The 16,783-nt window shown below is 46.5% G+C and overlaps 1 protein-coding gene across 1 annotated transcript in view; it reads right to left on the bottom strand.

The window, feature by feature from the left end:
* The window catches only part of c1galt1a (core 1 synthase, glycoprotein-N-acetylgalactosamine 3-beta-galactosyltransferase 1a), a 36,860-nt gene that overhangs the window by 5,341 nt on the left and 14,736 nt on the right, over nucleotides 1–16,783 (bottom strand). The gene's annotated exons all lie outside the window — the stretch shown is intronic.

Consider the following 16,783-nt stretch of genomic DNA (forward strand, 5'->3'; position numbering starts at 1 on the left):
GGTTGTGTACTGGTGTAAACACCAGCAGTGTTTTCCCAGGGGTCGAGTCCAGCAGGACGTTCTGATTGTAAACATCACACAGCCACTGGGACAAGTGAGGGAAGATGAACATGGCTATTCACTCTAGTCACACCCATGCCTCAGTAGCGAACCACATTCCTCATTTATGCTGTGGTCAGATGCTCCCGCGTTCCCCCTCTCCTTTCACTTCCGTTATGTTAATCTTCACTAAACTGTCAGGAGTCACGCTTCCCCGCTGACTCAGAACCCTGTTTGGAATCCAAACCAAAAGAACTTCACAGTTATTCCTTTTGTTGTCCGTTTTCCTCACTACTGTTAGGAGTGGTCTGCATTTGCAAAAAACTAAATAAAAATCAGGAGTCCTGTAACATTAACCCTCTCAGGCTCAACATAAGTTTTGATAAAATGACGGACAACTAAGTCCTTCAGGGGTACTTCTGAGTTAACAAATGCTCTTGAAATACGTATGTGGAGTAACCAGGTAAGAAGGTTTTAACGCTACAAATCTGCAACGCCTGCCTCCAGAGGCTTAGAAACAGTGCTTTGCCTCTATGACACATTCCTTCCATCCATCTTCCATCCATCCAATTTCAGCCACTTATCCGGGGTCAGGTCACAGGGCAACAGCCTAAGCAGGGAGGCCCAGACTTCCCTCTCCCAAGCCACTTGGGCCAGCTCTTCCAGGAGAGTCCTCAGGTGTTCCCTGGCCAGCCAAGAGACATAGTCCCTCCAGCGTGTCCTGGGTCTTCCTTTATGTCCCCTCCCTGTTGTCCCCAGGAGGTATCCTAACCAACTGCCCAAGCTACCTCAACTGGCTCCTCTCGATGTGGAGGAGCAGCGGATCTACTCTAAGCCCCTCCCAGATGACTGAGCTTCTCATCCGATCTCTAAGGGACAGCCCAGGCATCCTGCAGAGAAAACTAATTTGCCCGCTTGTATCCGCGATCTCGTTCTTTTGGTCACTACCCAAAGTTCTCTCAGAGCTCTCTCTTTCCAAGACCGGTACAACGCCCGCATCGCTGCAGACGCAGCACCAATCCATCTACCGGTCTCTCCATCTTTCCCTCACTGAACAAGACCCCGAGATACTTAAACTCCTCCACTTGGGGCAGGACCTCATCCCTGATCCAGAGAAGGCATTCTACCCTTTTCCGACTCAAGACCATGGTCTCGGATTTAGAGGAGCTTTTTCTCATCCCAGCTGCTTCACACTCGGCTGCGAACCGCTCCGACGAGAGCCAAAGATCACGTTCTGATGAAGCCAACAGGACCACATCATCTGCATAAAGCTTTATTTTCTTCTGGATCAAAGTTCATCGAAGGTTGCAGAAAAGTACTATTATCAAGAGTCTGGTTGAATGAAATAATAATAATAATAATAATAATAATAATAATAAAGTACATTTTTATATTGCTTTTCCAAGTCTGCAAAGTGCTTTCAAATCAACTTTATTTATATAGGTTTTTTCATACCAAAAATGCAACTCAAAGTGCTTTACAGATTAAAATGGCCCCATAGATCCCACATTCCCATCCCAGCCCCCCTCCCCAAGTATAAAACAATTAAAAATTACAGTTCCCCTCCCGCACCCAACTTCCAAAGTGGACATACAATCACCCGCACACTCGTCCATGCACACACACACACACACACACACACACACACACACACACACACACACACACACACACACACACACGCACACACACACACACTCGTGAACACCAGAGGAAACAATAGGCTGAGTTCAGATGGGTCAGGTAATGAACGACACATCATCAGCGGAGCCATCTGCCCTGGCAGCAACAGATCCACGGCAGCAGCCAAGACACCGGCCGATGACGCCCAGTGGGCTTTACATTACAATTATTCACACACACATTCACACACTGGTGTTGATGAGCTACACCATGGGTGTTTCCACTCTTGGGACTTCCGGGTAATTTCACCTGAACTTTGCTGCATGTGCATGTCTCCATTTTACCAGACCGACAAAAGGATAAATTTCCAGGCGAAGACGATGCACCTGAACTGGGGTGTGTACTCAGAAAGGCCTGGTAGAGTCGCTGAGCGGGACTTGTGGTTAAAACATGCTGATTGGCTGAAACTCAGTACGAAATTCATTCTCACAGACTCTCTGTCACGTTTGTGCATTGCCAGCACTTTCATGAACAGCAGCTTTTTCCCCTTCTCCACTTCTTCATTGTGTTTTCGCTCCATCTAGATCGTGATGAAAATGGCGCACACCGGTGCACCGAGCAACTGGGGGCGGGTGTCTCATGATATAACCGTCCCCTGAAGGAAATTCAGATGAGCCACAGAGCTGCGTGTATTAAGGGGATGGCAGATCAAACTCCCGCTGACTTTATTTGCCAAATGCAGGAAGAGCCAAAGTGCTTGACTGCTGCAGAGCCAGAGCCTGCAGGTTGAAACCTTCGCCATCTCTAATAGAAGCGTGAATCTGCAGCAGCAGCAGGCGTAAATTGGTGGTCTCCAGTTCTGCTGCTGTACTTTTCTTGTCAGCCCGGCAGAGAAAGGACTGGTCGGTCCTTATGCATTTGCGCAGATTATCATTCTCTTTTCTTGAACCTGTAAGAACGGTTCGGAGCGTAAAGAGTTATCCGTTGCTAATCTGCAGGGAATGTCTCCAACAAAGTTCTGCAGAAAGTAACAAAGGGTCCTCAGAAATGTCGCTAGGTTTGTCACTAGGCGCTTTTTGTAAAACAAGTCGTTGAGAGGGGTTGTAAAATCGCTCAGTTGGCAACATTGAGCCACAGATAGCAAACGCTATGGGCTGTGCCTGTGCATAAACGCGCATCATGTATTATGCTGCCTCTGGTAGGCACTGGGGGAAGGTGCTTGTTAGACCCCAACATGCCCTTTTTCTGTGATTTTACAGGAACACAGAGGCAATCACAGTAAAAATACCATGGATCATTCTACAGAACCAGGGCATTGCAGGGGAATGTATGAGGAAGACATTTAAAATTTCTATACATGTACTGGTTGTTAAACTTCCTTATAGTCCAGGGGTATTATGTTCCAGGCCTGGAGGGCCGGTATCCAGCATGTTTTAGTTCTAGCTCTGTTTCAACACACCTGATTTCAATCAGCAGCTGATTAACAGGCTTCTGCAGAGCCTGATGAGCTGCTGCACAGGTGATTCAACCTCAGAGAAGCCATTAAAACCTGTTGGATACCAGACCTACGCGACCGGAATCAAATGCCCCTGCTATGTGTGATGCGATAGAGAACACACAGCAACATGAGTTAAGAACTGTAATAAAGTGTATGGTTAGCTTACTTATACAAAACTGGAACATCAATTTTATTTGGGAAAAGATTAGCATTTTATTTGTGTTTTATCCCACTCTCACAGCATGAGAATTTTCCACAGAGAATCTAGTTGTGGTAGAAGGAAGCTTTCAGTGTAGTGACTGCATGCTTGCTTGAATGATGAGTTTCACACTTTTGATTTTGTTTGACATATTTAAAGCTTGACATATAAACATATATATATATATATATATATATATATAGAGAGAGAGAGAGAGAGAGAGAGAGAGAGAGAGAGAGAGAGAGAGAGAGAGAGAGAGAGAGAGAGAGAGAGAGAGAGAGAGAGAGAGAGAGAGAGAGAGAGAGAGAGAGAGAGAGAGAGAGAGAGAGAGAGAGAGAGAGAGAGAGAGAGAGAGAGAGAGAGAGAGAGAGAGAGAGAGAGAGAGTTGGTTATTTTTGTGCATAACCTTTAGTCCCTAGCAAGAAGTTCATGAGAAGTCTGGGTGTCTGGTTCGGCCTGAGTGAGCGTCTTCCTGACGCTACATGGTGACCGAGCTCAGCTTTCTGCCTCTGTGCTCTTTTGCCTCTGCCCCTCCGCTCTGTCTCGCCATGAGCACCGTGCTGGACTCTGCTAGGCGAAGGTCTGCTTTGTGTCCCTGTCCTCAGGGCTGTGGGTTTTTTTCTCCATGAGAAGCACCTGTACGAAGCCTGTCCTGTCTACATGTGGATTCTTCATACCAACAGAGCTCTCTTGGCCCCAGAGGTGTGCAAGTTCTGCGGCCAGCTCCATTGTCCCACGCTCGATCGGCGTGTGAACTTTCTCCATGTCCTGGGGGACGCTGTGGGTTTGTCGCAAGTTGCAGCAGGTTGCACAGGTACAGTTTTACAAAATGCTAATGGTCAAGCAGTGGCCAAATACCGACAGCCCTGGAGATTGGTTTGTTGCGATCAATCTCGTGGATGCATATTTTAATGTGGGGATTTATCCCAATCACAGGTAGTTCCTGTGCTTCGCGTTTTAAGAGAAAACCTATGAATATTTGGTTCTCCCACTTGGATTAGCCCTAGCTCCCCGCACCTTGTCTAAATGTGTGGAAGCTGTGTTAGCACCTCTCAGAGAGAGGGGCATCCGCGTTCTTGCCTCCTTGGGCAATTGGGCTCTGGTAGCAAGTTCTCGGGTGCATGTGGAGGCTCACGCTTCCAAGTTTCTTTCTCGTGTTTGAGCCCTGGGCTTTCTCATTTAAATTACAAGAGCTCCCTAGATCTGAGCCAGAAGGTTTCCATCATCGGACTAGAAATACGCTCTCGGTCAACTAGAGCGCACCTCTCGGATCACCGGATAGCCACGTTCCACAGCGACATGACCCGCTTCCAACCGGAAGCCAATCCAACATTCTTCACAGCTTTAGAGCTTTTGGGCATAATGGCTTCCAATGTAGCCATGGTGCTTCTTGGTTGGTTATAGGTGGGGTGCAAAACTTCCAGCATTGGGTGGGCTCTCACCGTCTCTGTCTCTCATGTCATCTTCACCAGAAGTGGACCATCCCCAGGGCCTGCATAGCGGCTCTTCTCCCATAGAGAGAACCAGGTTGGGGAGGGAGTCCAAGCGTGTGGTGGTGCCCACAGCAATTCCCTGAAAGGCTGGAAGGCTATGTGTGGAGTTATGGCAGTGAGAGACATATGGTCCACGACCCAATCGGGGGTCCGCATATACTATCTGCATGGTGGCGCACTTAGCACTATTGCCTCGCAGCAAGAAGGTTGCAGGTTAGATACTCGGCTGTGGCCTTTCTGCATGGAGTTGCATGTTCTCCCCATGCATGCGTGGTATTCCTCCGGGTACTCCGGTTTCCCCTACAGATCACAACATGCCCTACAAGTTAAAAATTGTACGTCGCTTTGGATAAAAGTGTCTGCCAAATAAATAAACATAAAGTTAAACATACTATCTAGAACTGTCAGCTGTGTTTCTGGCCCTGAGGCTTTTCAGTCTGAGAGGTCAGAATTTGCTAGTAAGCACAGAACAACTGTAGTTAGTGTCATATATGAGCAGACAGGAAGGAACACGCTCCCTTCCTCTGCTAAATCTGACCCACACATTGCTACATTAGTGCAACCTGAATCTTCTGTCGCAGAGCAGCTTACAGTATGTCCCCGGTTGCATGACCCACAGGGTAAACCAGGGATGGACCCCTGGCAAGGTAATGAAGGCTTTACCCAGTTGTGGTGTCCCAGACCTGGGCAAGGTTTGGCAGGGTGGTTGTGGATCTGTTGTTGATCTGTTTGCACAAACACACACTGTTCTCTGTTCTTCTCCTTGACAGACCAGGCTGCTTCAATTGGGACGAACACTCTGGTGCACCCTAGGCCCAATGTTCTATATGCTTTTACTCCAGTGGAGCTGATTTCAGCCGTGCAGGAGAGGGTGCACAGGATGAGCATGGCTCTGATTTTGGTGGCTCTTCAGTGGACCACAGAAGCTTGGTATCCAGAAGGGATCTATCTGGTGGGGAGGCCTGTTGTTAGACTTTCTTTCCCTTCTAGGGACATCAATTATTTATTTATTTATTTATTTTTTTCCAACTTTTTCAACTTTTCATTTATTGACATTAAAATAAAAATACAAAACTAAATTGCTAAAAGCCGAAATGAAAAAGGGGACAGAAAGAAGAAAAACGTATGTTATCTGCCCCTTTTAACTAAAATAACATTAATACAAATGAAACAAACATATGATTCTTAAAAAAATATGAACAATATTTTTTTCCCACGGCTCTTTGTCCTGTCTGCCCACAGAGCGCTTCTTTCTTCTGAAAAACCCTATTTTTTACTCATAGATTTGATAAATTGGTCATTCAACGCGATTGATAAGATTTTTTCAACAATGAGAACTCAAGGGACACACCCGGCGGGATATATGATGGATTCCTGGAAAGAATGGCTCCCAGTTGTCCATTGAGGACGTCGAAGACGTGTGGATGTTTGGCCTGATGATCACTGGATTTCTCCTGATTGGAGTGGGAGGATATCTGGTTTTCTGGAAATTTGGGAAGACGGGAGCGATTGGAGGGTGACCCGCACCCACGGAAAGTACCGTCCGTGTGGAGACCTCACAGACTGGGACGCTACTCGAGGTGAATCGTAAGCTGGACAATGTTCTAGCTGCGATACCGGTATTAGTGTGCAAAATGGATGTTATCTCGGAGAGGGTCACCGGACGATGTGGACATGTTTAAAAACCTAAATTGGCTTCACTGAAGGACTGGAATGATCAGTAAAGACTGAAGGCAGAGAGGAAATTTATCTCAGCCTGACCCAAACAAAGTCTTGTTATCCGAATCTGACGCCATGGCAGCCTTGAGATGCCAACAACAAACCCCCTCCAAGGAATGCAGACAGATGCTGTGAAAACCCGACTTACCCCCCCCACCCCCCGCCCCGCCTTCGGATTGGTGGACTTCACCCTGGCGAGGTCATCAACCTGCAGGAGTCAATGTGCTCTGCGCTCCTCCCAAGATCTCCCTCCCACCTGTGGCTACAGTGGCTGAGCGCCATACATGGCTGCTCTCGCTGGGGAAACAGGATCCCAGTTTTTTTGCAGAGCAAAGCTGCCCTCCTGGTGGGAGAGTAGCTATGAAGTGCCTTTTTTTCTCTCCTCCCGAACCAATCCTCATGTAACCCTCTTATCTCTATTAAGGTAGCGCGACTCAGGGTTGCGAATGACCACAGTCACCAATTCTTGTCATGTGTCTATGCCTAAGTATGTCTGATCTCTGAATTGTGTGTACTGAAACTCTAATTTCCCTCTGGGATTAATAAAGATTGTTTGATTGATTGATTGATTGATTGATTGATTGATTGATTGATTGACTGACTGAATATAGTTTCTGGACTGGTTGGCCGACACAACCTCAACCCATGAATTGAAAAAAGAGAGAAAACAAATTACATAGAAAGAAGCATAAAGTTATATACATAAATACACATATGCATTCATAGACTTGTTCCCTTTTTCCCTTTTTTTCTTTCACCCCCCAAGCCCCCTCCCCTCACGCATTTATGTAACCGATCTATAAAAGTTAATCATTTCATTTTTTATCTCTTTTTTGAATGTCAATATTGTTTTTGCATTCTTGATTTCAGTATTTAATTTATCCCACATTTTAACTCCATATATGTACACACAATGTCCCTTTATGAGTATCCTATGTCTAGGTATATTAAATAATTCATGTCCTTTTAAATCATATTTACTATGTCTTTTTGTAAATCTTTTGATTAATCCTGCAGGTGCGTTCCCTTTGTTTGCAATAAACATACATTTTAAAACATTGTAGTCCACCAGATCATAGATTTTTAGTGTTTTTAATTTTATAAATAATAGATTGGACATATCTCTGTAGTTGCTCCTTGTGGTTATTCTTATTGCTTTTTTCTGTAAGATGTAAATGGAATTTGTGTAAGTTTTATATGTTGTTCCCCAGATTTCAATGCAGTAGTTCAGGTATGGTATGATCAGTGAGTTATATAACAAATATAGTGAATTATTATCAAGTAACCATTTTGCTCTATGTAACAGTGCAATAGTTTAGATATTTTAGTTTTGACACTGTTTATTTGCAGTTTCCAAGACATTTTTTCATCAATGATGACTCCCAGATACTTGACTTCTTTAAATCTTCTCGTCTCGTCTTCCTCCGCTTATCCGGGTCCGGGTCGCGGGGGCAGCATCCCAACTAGGGAGCTCCAGGCCGTCCTCTCCCCGGCCTTGTCCACCAGCTCCTCCGGCAGGACCCCAAGGCGTTCCCGGACCAGATTGGAGATGTAACCTCTCCAACGTGTCCTGGGTCGACCCGGGGGCCTTCTGCCGGCAGGACATGCCCGAAACACCTCCCCGGGGAGGCGTCCAGGAGGCATCCTGACCAGATGCCCAAACCACCTCAACTGGCTCCTTTCGATCCGGAGGAGCAGCGGTTCTACTCCGAGTCCCTCCCGAATGTCCGAGCTCCTCACCCTATCTCTAAGGCTGAGCCCGGCCACCCTACGGAGGAAACTCATTTCGGCCGCTTGTATCCGCGATCTCGTTCTTTCGGTCATTACCCAAAGCTCATGACCATAGGTGAGGATTGGGACGTAGATCGACCGGTAAATCGAGAGCCTGGCTTTCTGGCTCAGCTCCCTCTTCCCCACGACAGATCGGCTCAGCGTCCGCATCACTGCAGACGCCGAACCAATCCGCCTGTCGATCTCCCGATCCCTCCTACCCTCACTCGTGAACAAGACCCCGAGATACTTAAACTCCTCCACTTGAGGTAGGACCTCTCCCCCGACCCGGAGGTGGCAAGCCACCCTTTTCCGGTCGAGAACCATGGTCTCAGATTTGGAGGTGCTGATCCTCATCCCAGCTGCTTCACATTCGGCCGCGAACCTACCCAGCAAGAGCTGAAGGTCAGAGCTGGATGAAGCTAGGAGGACCACATCATCCGCAAAAAGCAGAGACGAGATTCTCCTGCCACCAAACTCGACACACTCCACACCACGGCTGCGTCTAGAAATTCTGTCCATAAAAGTGATGAACAGAACCGGTGACAAAGGGCAGCCCTGGCGGAGTCCAACCCTCACTGGGAACAGGTCCGACTTACTACCGGCTATGCGGACCAAACTCACGCTCCTCTGGTAAAGGGACTGAATGGCCCTTAACAGAAAGCCACCCACCCCATACTCCTGGAGTGTCCCCCACAGGGTGCCCCTGGGGACACGGTCATAAGCCTTCTCCAAATCCACAAAACACATGTGGATTGGTTGGGCAAACTCCCATGCCCCCTCCATCACCCTTGCAAGGGTATAGAGCTGGTCCACAGTTCCACGGCCAGGACGAAAACCACATTGCTCCTCCTCTATCTGAGATTCAACTATCGATCGGTCCCTCCTCTCCAGTACCTTGGCGTAGACCTTTCCAGGGAGGCTGAGGAGTGTGATCCCCCTATAGTTGGAACACACCCTCAGGTCACCCTTCTTAAAGATGGGGACCACCACCCCGGTCTGCCACTCCCTAGGAACTGCCCCCGATGACCACGCAATGTTGTAGAGACGTGTCAACCATGACAGCCCTACAACATCCATAGCCTTGAGATACCCAGGACGAACCTCATCCGCCCCCGGGGCTCCGCCGCTGTGTAGTTGTTTGACTACCTCAGCAACTTCTGCCCCCGAGATCGGACAGTCCATCCCCAGGCCTCCCAGCTCTGGTTCCTCCTCGGAATGCGCATTGGTGGGATTGAGGAGCTCCTCAAAGTATTCCTTCCACCGTCCGACTATAGCCTCAGTTGACGTCAGCAGCTCCCCATCCCCACTGTAAACAGTGTGAGCGAGTTGCTGCCTTCCTCTCCTGAGGCGCCGGACAGTTTGCCAGAACCTCTTTGGAGCCGATCGATAGTCTTTCTCCATGGCCTCACCAAACTCCTCCCACGCCCGAGATTTTGCCTCGGCAACTGCCACTGCTGCACCCCGCTTGGCTGTCCGGTACCTGTCTGCTGCCTCCGGAGACCCACAGACCAGCCACGCCCTGTAGGCCTCCTTCTTCAGCCTGACGGCTCCCCGAACCTCTGGTGTCCACCAGCGGGTACGGGGGTTGCCACCACGACTGGCACCGGCCACCTTACGGCCACAGCTAGCAACAGCCGCCTCGACAATCGCAGAGTGGAACAAGGCCCACTCGGACTCAATGTCCCCCACTGCTCTCGGGACGTGGTCAAAGCTCTGCCGGAGGTGGGAGTTGAAGACCGTCTTGACAGGTTCTTCTGCCAGGCGTTCCCAGCAGACCCTCACTATGCGTTTGGGTCTGCCAGGTCTACGCGGCATGTTCCCTTGCCATCTGATCCAACTCACCACCAGGTGGTGATCAGTTGACAGCTCCGCCCCTCTCTTCACTCGGGTGTCCAAAACATACGGCCGCAGGTCAGATGATACGACTACAAAATCTATCATCGACCTGTGACCTAGGCTGCCCTGGTACCAAGTGTACCGGTGGGCATCCTTATGTTCGAACATGGTGTTCGTTATGGCCAAACTGCGGCTTGCACAGAAGTCCAATAACAAAACACCGCTCGAGTTCAGATTAGGTGGGCCGTTCCTCCCAATCACACCCCTCCAGGTCAAGCTGTCATTGCCCACGTGAGCATTGAAGTCCCCCAGCAGGACAATGGAGTCCCCTGATGGAGCACTATCTAGCACTCGTCCCAGGGACTCCAAAAAGGGTGGGTACTCTGAACTGATATTTGGCCCATAAGCACAAACAACAGTCAGGACCCGTTCCCCGACCCGAAGGCGCAAGGAAGCTACCCTCTTGTCCCCCGGGGTAAACCCCAACACACAGGCAGAGAGTCTCGGAGCTAACAAAAAGCCAACCCCAGCCCTCCGCCTCTCACCCGGAGCAACTCCAGCAAAGTAGAGTGTCCAACCCCTCTCCAGGTCTCGGGTTCCAGAGCCAATGCAATGTGTCGAGGTGAGTCCGACTATATCTAGCCGGTACCGCTCAACCTCTGCCACAAGCTCCGGCTCCTTCCCCGCCAGCGAGGTGACGTTCCATGTCCCAAAAACTAGTTTTCTTGTCCGGGGATTGGACCGCCAAGGCTCCCGCCTTGGTCTGCCACCCGATTCGCATTGCACCGGACCCTTCATGTTCCTCCTGCGGGTGGTGGGTCCACAGTTGGACGAGCCCATGTATCCGGTTCGGGCTGGGCCCGGCCGGGCCCCATGGGCGAAAGCCCGGCCACCAGGCGCTCGCTCACGGGCCCCAACCCCAGGCCTGGCTCCAGGGTGGGACCCCGGTAACCCTCCGGGCCGGGTACTCCGACTCTTCATTTTAACCGCCATGAAAGATCCTTTGAACCGTTCTTTGTCTCACCCTTCACCTAAGACCAATTTGTCATGGGAGACCCTACCAGGGGCACTAAGTGCCCCAGACAACATAGCTCCTAGGATCATTAGGGCACTCAAACTCCTCCACCACGATAAGGTGACGGTTCAAGGAGGAGCTTCTTTAAATCTTTTAATATTAATCTCATCTATATTTAATAAAATTTCATCAATTGAATATGTATTACTAAATATCATAAAACATGATTTATCACTGTTTTAAGGGCCCTCTGTGGTCCCTCATCTGAGCCAGCCGAGTCGGTCAACATGAAGTCCCTGTCTTATAAGACAGCCCTGGCATCAGCGTGTGCGTGTGTGGGCGATCTTCATGCTCTTTTGGTTCACTCATCCTGTCTGCAATTTTCAACAGACAGGAGAGGTATAAGGACCCACCTTTTGTCAAGGTTTTTGACAGGTCTATTGTTCTTTGACCTCATGACCTTGGCCCCCCCATGCATTTTTACAGAACAAAAGTAAGTCAAATGCTTTGTGAGCTGAGGTGACAATTGTTCTATGGAGAAGATAGGGGTGTAGCTGAATGGTTTAGAGTCGGTAACCTTTTAATTCTTTACTTGTCTTAGAGTCTGGCATTTCTGAAAGTGTGTGTGTATAGCCTATTGGACGGTTAATGATCAACTACTTTTATTGTTTACAAGTGACGGAACTTTTTCACAAACTTCCTGGCACTGTTTAAAACTCACCACCGTGCGTCTACAGAACAAAGGATGGTTTGTGAAAACAGGTATAGACAAATGTCTGAATGTAACCCTAAAAATCTTTTACTTCTTAGAGAAATTTACTGAATGTGTGTGTGTGTGTGTGTGTGTGTGTGTGTGTGTGTGTGTGTGTGTGTGTGTGTGTGTGTGTGTTGTCATCATTTAGACCGTAATACCTTCATATTTGAGATGTTAATCGGTTAAATTACTGGGCTGGTTCTGGAGAATTATGCTTGGCTAAAGATAAGACAGCAAAGGGTTGATGACGAAGGTTTGACCAGAAGGGATAAAATTGGCCTGTATAAGTAACTGCTATCAGAACTTCATTATGCGTTAATTCAAGTTTCCATAGTGTCGAAACTGACTGGATGTGGCGTCTTTTAGTAAATTTGAGCATCTGATCCACCATATACCCTCTGCTACACAATATTGCTCACGCGAATACATCTGTTATCACAGATGTGTCTTTAAACAAACACGGTCTCTTTATGTTTAAATGTTACAACAATTGAGTGTAATTTTCAGGAATCTGAGCTTTTAAAAAGGCAAGCAGGGGTAGTGGGAGATGTGTGGCTAACTCAAAGCATTGCAAATCAACATTATACATCTGGACAAAAGGGTCTCACGTGTGAAAGGTTAACACAAAACAGTTATCAAGCGTAACTAAAATGGTTCAGATCAACAATACACATCTTCACAATAGAGGATTTCATGCGCCATTACACAAAATTCATTTTCTTAACACATAGGGTCACGAATGAATGAGAGGGGGTCGTGGGATCTGTGTGGTTATCTTATCATATAGATCTTCACAAAAGAGACTACTGACAATACACCTGCCAATCTGATTTATGCTAGGGCGGGGGCGAGGTCAATGAACAATACACATGTCAGTTTGATTTATGCAAGGGCGGGAGGGGGGGGGGCAAGGTCATGAGGTCAAAGAACAATAGACCTGTAGGGTCATGAGGTCAAAGAACAATAGTCCTGTAGGGTCATGAGGTCAAAGAACAATAGTCCTGTAGGGTCATGAGGTCAAAGAACAATAGTCCTGTAGGGTCATGAGGTCAAAGAACAATAGACCTGTAGGGTCATGAGGTCAAAGAACAATAGTCCTGTAGGGTCATGAGGTCAAAGAACAATAGACCTGTCAAAAACCTTGACGAAAGGTGGGTCCTTATACCTCTCTGACAGGTCTAGGGTTACTCTGCATCCAAATGCTGCATATATGCCCAAGGTCATCTCGCTGACCTACGGTTCTATGACCATAGAGCTTTCCACTTTTCAATCGTCCTCCCTTTGCCTCCCAAGAGCAGAGGAGGTTGCATTGTCTCTGCCTGGCTTATGCTCTACAGGCTTATGTGGACTCAGATTTTCTAACTGTCAGATCAGCCGTTTGTGTTTCACCAAACCCTCCAAGAGTAAAGCTTTGTTGAAGAAAATACTTTCTCATTGGACTGTGGAGGCCATTTCCCTGCTTCAGTGTTTATGTCTCTCAGCTGCCCCAAGATGTCAGAATGCACTCTAGTAAAGGTGTGGCTACTGTAGGGGCGCTGTTTTTAGGGCGTTTCAGCTGGTGACATTTGCTCGGCTGCTAGCTGGGCTGCACCGCACATTTTTGTGAGATTATACTGTCTGGATTTCATGGCCCCTTCGGTGGCTCATGAAGTTCTTTCTTCTGGGTCTGAGTTACCATCTTAGATAGCGTTGTCAGCCCAGATTTGAGAGCTGCTCATGGGGCGTTTTTATGTGTCCCATATACCTTCGTTGCACCGAGTGAATTGACTGAAAGGGAATGTTAGGTTATGCATATAACCACTGTTTCCTGAAGGAGAGTAAAGAGGTACAACGCAGGGCGGCTCGTCACCTAGCTCGGTGAAGAGCGGCTATCAAACTGAGGAATGTCAGCGATGCTGGGCGCTTGTAGGTGGAGGGCGGGGCTACCACCCAGTGTCACGGCCATTTAATTTTACAGGTGTAATTAGATATGACTTCAGCCAGGCCACACGAGGGTGTGATATCCCATAGTACCTTCGTTCTATCTCGTTCCTCTCCTTCAGGGAACAGTGGTTATATGTATAACCTAACATTTTAGTCCTCCAGTTGTCAAGTGTGTCCAAGTACAACCTCCCTCTTTCATAAAGTTACTTAATCATCACAGGGAGGATTGTCGTGGGCGGTTACCTTTTAACCTTTACCCTAGTGTAGGGCAGGGCAATAAATCGAAAATGTATCGTTATCGAAATTTCGGACTAATCGTGGTAATTTTCCCCATGTCAATAAGTTAGATATTAAAAAAATGAAAAGATGTGTGTAGGTTGGCAACGTTCATGTCACTTTAAGAAGCTGTACCACCTTGAGTCACGTAAAAATGTGACTCAACGTAATACATGTGACAGCCCCATCTAGTGGACAACTTTTGTTTCTGCGCATAACTTTAGTTATCGTCCATTTTTCGTTATTGAGGTGAAATCCTCAATATATCGTGATATTGGTTTTAGGCCATATCGCTCAAACCTACACTAGTGTGTATGCATATCTTTTGCAAATTTATATCTAAAGCATTTCTGTGCATACATTTGCTCCAAATCAACAATCCAAGAATGCCCTTCAGGACTTCAGGATGTGTGTTTGTGTTAAACAGTTTCTGGGAAGCCAACCCTACTGGTTTGGTTTCTTAAGAAACCAGATGTGTTTTGTCAGTCTGGCTCAGTGCCAGGTCAAAGCGACTTGCAGTCCAGAGTTTTAATAACAGCATTTAGAGAAGTCCATTACTTCTCCAGCCACAATTGCAAAGCTATTGTTATAATTCTGTCAAGATTATAATCATATGTGTAAATACAGGCTCCACATTGTCAAACCTACCAAATGTAGAGTATGTGAGTGTTTAAGTAAGTCTGACGTCGTTTTTCGTTAAAAAATGGACTGCCCTGAAAGTCTTGGTTGGGATTCTGCTGACTGTTCTGCTGTACTTTAAATAAAAAATTCTCCATGAGCTGAAAGGATCTCTGGTTCCAGTTTTGCAGATTTGTAATTGCAGCTTTAATTCCAGCTCTACATTATCCTGCTCTACACTTTACATTAAACTTGCCAGCTCTTTACTAAATGTGTGTTTAGATGTGGCTTTGTCGTTCATATTTAAAATCATTTTCTTCCTTGATAACACATTGTATTGAGCAATGAGATGCAAATGTATCATGTCACTTTTCTAGTCATTAGGGACTTTCACTGGGGCAGCTTTTTGAACCGCAGTCATTGCAGTCTGTCCGCATGCCGTATGGAATCTGAACTGGATCTGTTTCACAGTGACCTCAACTATATACAATTAAACAAAAAAAAGCATTAAAATGATTTCAGCTGCTCTTTAAAGTGTTTTTTCTCGTATGGGTTTCAACATAACTCCCGCAGCACCAAGTCTGTGTTAAAATCTTTTGGCTGCAGCACAAACCTGTCCAGTTACTGTGAAACCTTAGCCTGGCCTTCCAGACCCCTCATCTGTTTAATTCTGCCCAGAGAATTAAACGGAGGGCGAGTCTGGCAGGCCAGGCCAGTGAAACCTGTTTTTGAGCAACATGTTGTTGTTGTGCACTCCCTGGCAATTATCATAGTAATGCAGATGACACCCAGATCTACAAATTTCACCTAGTGATCATGGTACCCAACGTTTTTGACTTGTTCAAAGCCATTTCTCATACCAAAATACCAGAGGTGTGACCAAGTCACTGCTTTGTAAGTCACAAGTAAGTCACACTTCTTTGTCATCAAGTCTCAAGTCAAGCCCAAGTCAAAGACAACCAAGTCCAAGTCGAGTTCAAAGTCAGTGATGTGGAAGTCTAAGTCAAGTCCAAGTCCTTTACTTTGAATTTTCAAGTTATAATCAAGTCATCTGTCCAACTTCAATTGAATGACAATGATAATAAATAAATTCCAGAAATAAATCTTCTTAAAGCTTCATTTATTTGCTCACACAAGCAGAAAGTGCAACTGAAACTGATTATAAACAAAGTGCGGCTGCATTTAGCAGAACAAGATCAAACCCAGAACCAAGAATGATTTGTGATTTTTGTCCATATCGTGCCACTTCTGTGCAAGTCATCATCAAGTCAACATATGCAAGTCGATTCAAGTCACAAGTCATGGGCGTTCAAGTCGGAGTCAAGTCGTAAGTCTTTATAGATTTTTTCAAGTCAAGTCAGAAGTCATTAAAATAATGACTCAAGTTTGACTCGAGACCAAGTCATGTGACTCGAGTCCACACCTCTGCAAAATACTCCCTTAGTCAAACGTGCTGATGATTCTCCAAAAGTAGAACATACAACTGATTACTAAAGTACATTTTATTAAAACTCCCTGATGCTGAAACATGTCTCACTTCCTGTCTGGCTCGTGTAAATTCTTTAACGTAATGATAATCCTCATGGGGCGTCTAGACTAGACAAGGCTCCTTCATTTGTTTAGCACATTTCACACTCAGAGGCTATTTATTGTGTCCTTTCCAGAAGCAAGAACAGCAAAAACATTAAAATCAACTTAAAGCAGCAGATTTTAATGTCAGATTTAAAATACAAAATTAGTTGCAAGAATAACGTAAAAAGACAAAGTTAAAGACTGAGCAGTTACAGTGCAGTAGGTGCAGCATAAGAAACATTCATTCAAAGGCTGATGAATACATGAACGTTCTCCTTTGAAACATATTCTCGGTAACATGTGTAGAGAAATAAGAACAGGGGTGATAAAAAGTTGACTAAATGGAAACTTTCAGGAAAATCATATGGAAACTTTCTGTAGCTCCGCATTCAGATCCACACCGCATCCGGTGTAAATGCTCTGATTCGACTCAATGTTGAATGTT

Source organism: Nothobranchius furzeri, chromosome 11 (assembly GCF_043380555.1).
Source record: "Nothobranchius furzeri strain GRZ-AD chromosome 11, NfurGRZ-RIMD1, whole genome shotgun sequence".
Lineage (NCBI taxonomy): Eukaryota > Metazoa > Chordata > Actinopteri > Cyprinodontiformes > Nothobranchiidae > Nothobranchius > Nothobranchius furzeri.